This window comes from Prionailurus viverrinus, unplaced genomic scaffold (genome assembly GCF_022837055.1).
Source record: "Prionailurus viverrinus isolate Anna unplaced genomic scaffold, UM_Priviv_1.0 scaffold_79, whole genome shotgun sequence".
Taxonomy (NCBI): domain Eukaryota; kingdom Metazoa; phylum Chordata; class Mammalia; order Carnivora; family Felidae; genus Prionailurus; species Prionailurus viverrinus.
The window spans coordinates 331781-340763 of NW_025927641.1; positions in this window are offsets into that span (position 1 = coordinate 331781).

Here is an 8983-nt window from a genome sequence, read left to right on the forward strand (position 1 = left end):
GGTAGACACACAAATGCACCCTGACAAATATGTGCTCATCCAAGGCCACAGATGTATCGAAGAAGAAAAAACGCATATAGAAGAACAGAAGATCCCTTTGCAATAACTCAATCACTTTGACATAGAGGGCAATCAGTTTGAAATTTGAAGAGCACACTGAACCATTACAAACCAGCTGTGGTTATTATATATTTAGAGATGGGGTCTAATCTACCCCTTGGTCTGAATGCTTTCCCTGTCCACCCCGTCCCCTCCACATTGTCCTTCCTAATATCCCCTAATACACTTGTCATAGTTGTGTTTCTATGTCAGCGTCTGCCTCCAGGAAAATCGACACTCATTCCCCATCAAGTGTACACTTTGGCGTTCTTGTATATGCAGTTAACAAACAGGTAGAATGTATAGTATTGGTGTACGAAGACAGATCATTGTTTGGGGTTGTATTGCCTGGAAGGGACCAATAGTTCCATCTGAGGGGTTGGATACATCCTTTAGGGAGATATGGTGGTGGTTGTTCATGTATAGATTGATGCTCATGAGCACATGGCACATGTGCTAGTTGATGTGGTTTGTGCTGATGAGCAGGGCAGGTGTCTGTCTCCAGGAAAGGGTCTCTTCTGATGGTGAGGAATGGATTCAGGAGACCAGTAAGGAGGCCCTGCATTAATTCAGCTTTTGCGCCCTTGTGCACCTTACCAGCTGCTACCAATAGCACCAATCCAGGTGGCCTCCAAGGGGGCAAATGGCACAATTTTTGTGGCGAGTCACATGGTGTCCCATAAAGCTCCCCCTGAAGCCATATTGAGGCATGGGGAGGGCAGAGGACCATGGTCTGAGAAAGGTTCCTTCAACACAATCCAGGGAGAGTTGGGTGTAAGCATACGGCTCCTTCTACATCAGCCAATCCAATCTACATCAGGGACCCTGAACCCTGTGAGCTTTTTTTTCCTTCCAGCTTAGGGAAGCAGCCAGCCCTCCAGCAGCTTTTGGGTCATGGCTGGGCCACCAACGGTAAATGTCTGGCTGTCCACATTCTGCCAGCATTGCTTTAGCAAATGTCAATATGAGCAGCTGCTGTATGGGGGATTCTCCTCCATTTTGATCAGGGCCTGGGACAAAACATGACGAGAGAGAGAGAGACAGGAGTTCCCTGTGCTCCTGGACAGGGCTGCAAGCACAGAGCAGATAGCCTGAAGCCTGGGGAGAGGTGGACAAAGAGGTAAGGAGAGAGAAACTGGATGAGTGATAGGGGAATTGGGCAAGACCTAGAGAGTGAAAGAAAGAAACACAGAGAGGTGTGGTTAGAGAGAAACAGAGACAAAGAGGAAGTACAAGGAGAAAAGTGGAGCCCTGGTCCGGGTATGTGAACGGGGTGAGATGAGCCAGGGGAGAGGGGATGTGTGAAGTGGCTCTGAGTGCTGGGGCCGAAAGGGCTGGTATCATGGGCATCATAGTTTCATAACTCTAAGACTCCAACATCCCTGGGGTCAAGCTCTGCAGAGGCCATTGCAATCGAAAAGATGGGCATCCGTCATTTCTACTGGAATTGTGGGGCTCAGCGTTATGTTCTGTCATGGAGACAGATGTCTTCAGGGAGAATGTGCTGCTCTTTGGCAGCTAAACTCCAGAGCCCGCCCTGTGAGGAGGTGTCCCGGGGTCATCTCCCTCACTGCCCCAGGCCCTGTTGGATTTCCCCCCTCCCCCCCCCCAACCAGCTGGCGTTCCTCATGTTCTGAACCCAGGCATGAGACATTGTGTTGCCCCCAGGTTCTGCAGTCTGGACCTGGCAGAGGTGGACTGTTGATATTGATTAAAAAAAATATTTGACAATAAGGTCCATATTCTCCCTCTGGAACGAGCGGTGTGCATCCAAATCGTGGGTTGCTATCCTCCTGTCCACAACCAATCTGAGGATTCCAGAAGGTAGGTGAACCTTTTAAAACACCATAGTCTTCTCTTACCTCATTCAAAGACAATTTCTTTCCCAGTTTCTTTTAATTTTGAAGAGATGGCAATTCCTAATTGAAAGCATAATGGTCCTGTAGGAAATTGACCTACATGAGTGATGGGCATTATTTCATCCATCCGTATCCCTAAAGCACATTTCATTGGAAATATAAGCCATGGATACATGTCATAAATTCATAACAGATGTGTAGCTCCTGTAAGTTGCATTCTGACCTTGTCACATATGTGTCATCAGATATTATTAGTGACTTTTCAGATAAGCTCTAAACATCAAGATGGTCATGTTAGAGAATCTGGTATATATGGAATTTCACAGATTCTAAATTAGGAATGATTTTTCATTTTTAATGTTCCTATTTTTTTCCTTTTGTGAAAGAGCCCGAGCTGGGGATGGGGGAGAGAGTGGGAGATACTGAATCTGAGGCAGGCGCCAGACTCTGAGCTGTCAGGACACAGCGTGACGTGGGGCTCAAACTGATGGACTGCAAGATCATGACCTGAGTGGAAGTCGGACGCTTAACCAAGTAAGCCACCCAAGCGCCCCAGGAATGATAGTTTATTGGCAAAGAAAGAGAAATTAAAGATAGCGTAAAGGATGTCGACTTTTAATTGAAATATTCTTCACACATTTGTTGTATTAGTTTTAGACATACATTGTAGTCCTTCCATATGTCTATAAATTATGTTGTACTTAAGCACAAGTGTAGCTATCCTGTGAAAGTATGCAACAGTATTATTACAGGATTGACTCTCTTCCATTGGCTGTCCCTTGTATCCCTAGGACTCATTCATTCCGTAGCTGGAAGCCAGTATCTCTCTCTCAAAGGTGTCCATTCTTTATCTAACCTAAACACTTAGGTGGTAAACACAATAACCTCTTGTTCATCATGTGTAATTTGGTGGTCTATTTTTCTGGGAACATTGCTTAAAGCATTACAAATGATGCCATTACCTTAATAAATTTGGTTTCATTCTTCACTCACAAGAACGGAGAAGGAAAAGATTTCTTTGTGCCCTAGGTCCTGTCACTAAGACCCTTCCCAGTGTAGAGAACAGGCTTAGTGGCCCAGAGCACCTTCGGTCCCTCAGCTGAGCCACCAGGGTCTTCAACATTGCAGGAATTCCCATGGTGGCCAGCAGAGAGAGCTCGAGCACCACAGACCCAGACGGGCGGGTTCCTCTGCCTGGGCAGTGATGGCCAGTAGAGGGCGCAGCATCGGCTTTTCTGACCCAGGGCACCTCAGAGCAGGAAGGGCTTAGACTGCTCTCAGAGGACTCAGGCCTCTGCTGGTGCCTCAGCACAGAGAGCAGAGCTGCATTTCCAGCAGGTTCTGCCACCCGCCCCAGGGGAGACCTTGGGAGCTTAGCAGAAACTTGGCATCTCCTGAGTCGCCAGAGAGAAGCTGCCTTGTTGTACTGAGTGCTGAGGAGGGGGCGCCGGGTGGCTTCCCTGGTCAAGCTGGTCGCTGAGCTGCACAGGCCTTTGCATTTTCTGGGCTGTTCCCATGTTTCATTCCACCCCTTCCCAGACAGTTTTTGAACAAGACGTATTTTACCAAAGGACTTGTGGATTGAGGGGTCCCACGACATCACCTCATAGATGCAGTCGATGGTTTGTTCCAGATCCAGGCTTGTTTCCGACAAGGAACCCTAACAGAAATTCAGAAGCACGGGAGCTGCATTCAATTAGGACGTGGATACATGAAATGCTCGTCTCACGACCTTCTAGAAGAAGGAGCTGGGACCCATGTTCCGAGTCCTGCTGGAACCAGAGACCAAGGTAAGGGCACAAACTGTCCCACACATCATACATGCTTTTTAAAAATGTTCATGGTTATTTTCCCAACTTAGTGAAGTGATTGAAAACTACAGAAAACCTGGTAGGTAGGTGTCATTAACCTTATGTTATCTTTTAATTTAAATTCCAGTGAGTGAAGACACAGTGTAATGTTAGTTTCAGGTGTCCAATATAGAGCAACACTTCCACACGTCACCCGGTGCTCATCCCAGGTGAGCACCAGCAACAGCTTCTTAATCCCCAGCAGCTGTTTCACCCATTCCGTCACCTCACTGTGGAAGCCCTCAGTTTGTTTCCTAGTTAAGAGTCTGTTTGTTTGTCATTGTGTCCTTCACCGCCCCCCCCCCCCCTTAAATTTGTCTTATTTCCATGTGTTAGTGAAATCATCTGGTGTTTGTCTTTCTCTGACAGGCTTTTTTCACCCAGCATAACATTCTGTCGCTCCTCCAGCTCGTGGCAAATGACAAGATTTCATGTTTTTATGGCTAAATAATATTACATTCCATATACTACATCTCAATTTATTCATCAGTTGATGGATGCTTGGGAAGTTGCTGTAATTTGGTTGTTGTAGAAAATGCTGCTGTAAACATCATGGTGCATGTATCCCTTTGAAGAATTATTTTTGTATTCTTTGAGTAAATACCTCTTAGTGAAATTGCTGGATCTTAAGGTAGTTCCATTTCCATTTTTTTTTTATGAATCTCCATGATGTTTTCCAGTGTGGCTGCACCAGTTTGCATTCCTACCCACAGTGCAAGAGGGTTTCTCTTTCCTCACATCCTTGGCAACACCTGCTATTTCATCATTCATTGATTTTAGTCATTCTGAAAGATATGATGTGTTATCTCATTGTACTTTTGAGTTGTGTTTTCCTGAAGATCAGTATTGTTGAGCATCTTTTCATATGTCTCTTGGCCATGTGTATGTATGCCTTGGGAAAATGTCCATTCGTGTCTTCTGCCCAGTTTTAATCGGAATTTCTCCTTTTTTTGGGTGCTGTATGACTTTATTTGTTTTGGACACTAAGCCTTAATCAGATGTCGTGTGCAAATAGTATTCTGTAGGTGTTTTAGTTTTGTTGATTATTTCCTTGGTGACAGAGCTTTTTATTTTTACGAAGTCCCATTATTTTTGCTTGTGTTTCCCTTAACTCAGGAGATATATCTGCAAAGATGTTTGTACAGCCAATGTCAAATAAGATACTGTCTGTGTTCATTATCCTCTGGGATTTTTATGGTTTCAGGTTTCACACATAGGTCTTTATCCATGTTGGATTTATTTTTGTGTATATTGTAAGAAGGTGGTCCATTGTTGGTCTTGTTTGGTTTTGCAGGTTGCTGTCTAGTTTTTTCCAAAACCATATGTTGAGGAGATTCTTTTTAAGTGTATGTATTTATTTTTTAGAGACAGAGATAATGCAGAAGGGGGCAGAGAGAAATGGGGATTGAGAATCCCACACATGCTCTGCACTGCCCTGAGATCATGACCTGAGCTGAATCCCCAATCACACGCTTTGCAGCCTCCCATGTGTCCCAAGACTATCTTTTTTTTCCATTGGATATACTTTCCTGCTTTATTGAGAATTAATTGACCATATAGGTTTGAGTTCATTTCTGGGTTTCCGTTCTATTGATCTCTGCGTCTGTGTTGTTGTTGTTGTTGTTGTTGTTGTTGTTGATGTTGTTGTTTTTTGCCAGTACCATACTGTTCTGTTCAGTACAGCTTTTTAATATAACCTGATGTCTGTAATTGTGATGCCTCCAGCTTTAGTTTTCTTCTTCAATTTTGTTTTTGCTGTTTGGAGTCTTTGTCGTTCCATACAAATCTTGGAATTATATGTTGTAGTTCTGTAACAAATGTTTTTGTTAATGTGATAGGGATTTCATTACATGTGTAGATTGTTTTGAGGAGTGTAGACATTTTAACAGTATTTTTGCTTCCCATCCATGAGGGTGAAATATATTTCCTTTTCTTTTCGTCCTCTTCCATTTCTTTCATCAGTGTTTCATAGCCTTTAGAGTACAGGTCTTTCACCTCTTTGGTTAGGTTCATTCTAGGTATCTTGGGGTATTTGGTGCACCTGTCAATAGGATTGATCCCTTACTTTCTCTTTCTGTTAATTCATTACTCGTCTATAGAAATGCAATAGATTTCTGTACATTGATTTCTGTATATTGTGATTTGTGGAATTCATATATAAATCCTAGAAATTTTCATTGGAGTATTTCATGGTTTTTATAGAGAGCATCATGTCAGTTCCAAACAGCGAAAGTTCTACTTCTTCCTTGCCAATTTGGATGCCTCATTTCTTTTTTTGTCTGATTGCTGTAGCTAGGACTTCTTGTACTATGTGGAATAATAGTGGTGACGGGTCATCCCTGTCTTGTCCCTGACCTTGGAGGAAACACTTTCAATTTTTCCCCATTGAGGATGAGCTGAGCTGTGGCTTTTTCCTAGGTGACCTTTATATGTGTAGGTAGGTTTAGTCCAAGTCTACTTTGCTGAGGGTTTTTATCATGAATGGATGTGACATTTTGTCAAATGGTTTTACCGCATCTGAGGAAAGCATCATATTGTTCTTATCATTTCTTCTAATACTGTGGTGCATCATGTTGATTGATCGGCGAATGTGGAGCCACCCTTGCAGCCCAAGAATATATCCCACTTGATTATGGTAAATGATTCTATTAATGTATTGTTGACTTTAATTTGAAGGTATTTTAATGAGAATTTCTGCATACATACTCTCAGGCTATTGGTCTGCAGTTTTATTTTAAATTTTTAAACATTTTTTTAAAATGTTTATTTCTTTCCTTAGATAGAGTACATAAAAGTGAGGGAGGGGCAGAGAGACAGAGAGAGAGAATCCTGGCCATGCTCCACACTGTCAATGCACTGTCCAATGTGGGACTGGAACCCACGCCCCGCAAGATAATGTCCTAATCCAAAATTAAGACCTGGACAATAAACCGACTGAGCCACACAGGCGCCCCGGCAGTTTTCGGTTTTAGTGGAGGCTTTATCTGGGTTTGGTATCAGGGCAATGATGGCCTCATAAGATGAATTTGTAAGTTTTTCTTCTTTTTTATTTTTTGTAATCATTCGAGGAGAATACATATTACCTCTTCCTTAAATGGATGGTAGAATTAATCAGTGAAGCCCTCTGCCCTGAACTCTTGTATTGGGGGGAGTTTTTTTTTCTTATTGATTTGATTTCTTTCTGTTTTCAGATTTTATGTATCTTCCTGTTTCAGTTTTGGTAGTTTTTGTGTTTCTAGGAATTTGTCCATTTTTCTCAGAGTGTCCAATTTGTTGCATATAGTTTTTCATAATATTATCTTCTAACTGTATTTTTGTAGTGTTGACTGTTGTTTCTCCTTTCTTATTTGTGATTTTATGTATTTGAGTCCTTTCTCTCTTCTTTGTGAAAACTCTGCCTAGGAGGTTTTCATGTTGATTACTGTTTTCAAGGAACCAGCCCCTTGTTTCATTGATTTGGTTTAGTGTCTTTTTGGTTTGTATATCCCTCATTTCTGCCTTAATCTCTATTATTTCCTTCCTTCTGCTGTTCTTCTCATTCCTTTAGTTGTAAGTTAGGAGGGTTTGAGATTTTTCTTGCTCTTTAAGGTAGGCTTGTATTGCTATATACTTCCATCTTAGATTGCTTTTGCTGCATTCCAAAAATTTTTACCAGTGTATTTTCATTTTCATTACTTTCAGTGTATTTTCTTATTGATTTCCTGTTTGACCCATTCATTTCGTAACATGTTATTTAACCTCCCTTTATTTGTGGCCTTTCCCCCTGTGTGTGTGTGTGTGTGTGTGTGTGTGTGTGTGTGTATGATTGTGGTTAACTTCAAGTTTCCTAGCGTGTGGTCAGAAAAGATGCTTGGTCTGATCTCTGTCTTTAGGTACCTGTTGAGGCCTGATTTGTTACCTAGAATGTGATCATTTTTGGAGAATGCCCCATGTGCGCTTGAAAAGAATGTGTACTCTGCCATTTTAGTATGGAGTGTTCTGAATATATCTGTTAAACGCATCTGGTCCAGTGTGTCATTCAAAGCCATTGTTTCCTTGTTGATTTTCTGTTTAGAGGTTCTGTCCATTGATGTGACAGATGTGTTAAAGTCCTCTATTATCATTATATTATTATAAATTCTTTTATGGTTTTGTTGAATGTTTTTGATATTGGTGATTGCATATTGGGTGCATCAAAATTTACAATCATTGGGTCTTTTTGTTTGGTTGTCCCCTTTAGTATGAGATAGTGTCTATCTTCGTCTCTTGTTACAGCTTTATTTATTTTTTTAATGTAAGTCTTAGTTGACATATAGTGCATTCTCTGTTTCAGGAATAGAATCCAGTGATTCATCCCTTACATACAACACCCAGTACTCATGACAACAATTGCTCTCCTTAATACTCGTCTGCCACCTAGCCCAGCGCCGACACATCTCCCTCTATCAACCCTCACTTTTTTTCCGCTATGGCTAAGAGACTCATGTGGTTTGTTACCACTCTTCTCTTTTCCTGCCCCCTTCCCATATTTTCATATGTTTTGTTTCTTAAATTCCACATGAGTGAAATCATATATGTGTCTTTCACTGATTGATATATTTCACTTAGCATAATACATTCTAGGTCCATCCATATCATTGCAAGTGGCAGGGTTTCGTTCTTTATGAAGCTGAGTTTCATTTCATTGTATATATGTATGTATATTTGTATGTATATATGAACATACACGTGAGTACATATGCAAATACATGCACACACACACACACACACACAAGTTTATACCTTCATCAGTTGATGGATACTTGGGCTTTCTCCATAGTATGGCTACTGTTGATAATGCTGCTATAAATATTGGGTGTATGCATTTTACTACTAGGTATTGACCCAAAGGGTACCAAACTACACTCTCGGTTTTGAAGTTTATTTTGCCTAATATAAGTATTGCTACTGGCTTTCTTTTACATTATTGTCATGATAAACGTTTTTCATTCCCTCCTTTTAAATCTGCAGGTGACATATGTCCAAATAACGCTTTGTAAGCAGCATCTAGATAGGCCTTGTTTTGTTTTTGTTTTTGTTTCTTTCTTTTTTTTCTGTCCATTCTGACACCCTATCCTTGTCTTTTGATTGGAGCATGTAGTCGATTTACATTCAGAGTAATTATTGACAGGTATATATTTAGTGACATTCTACTAG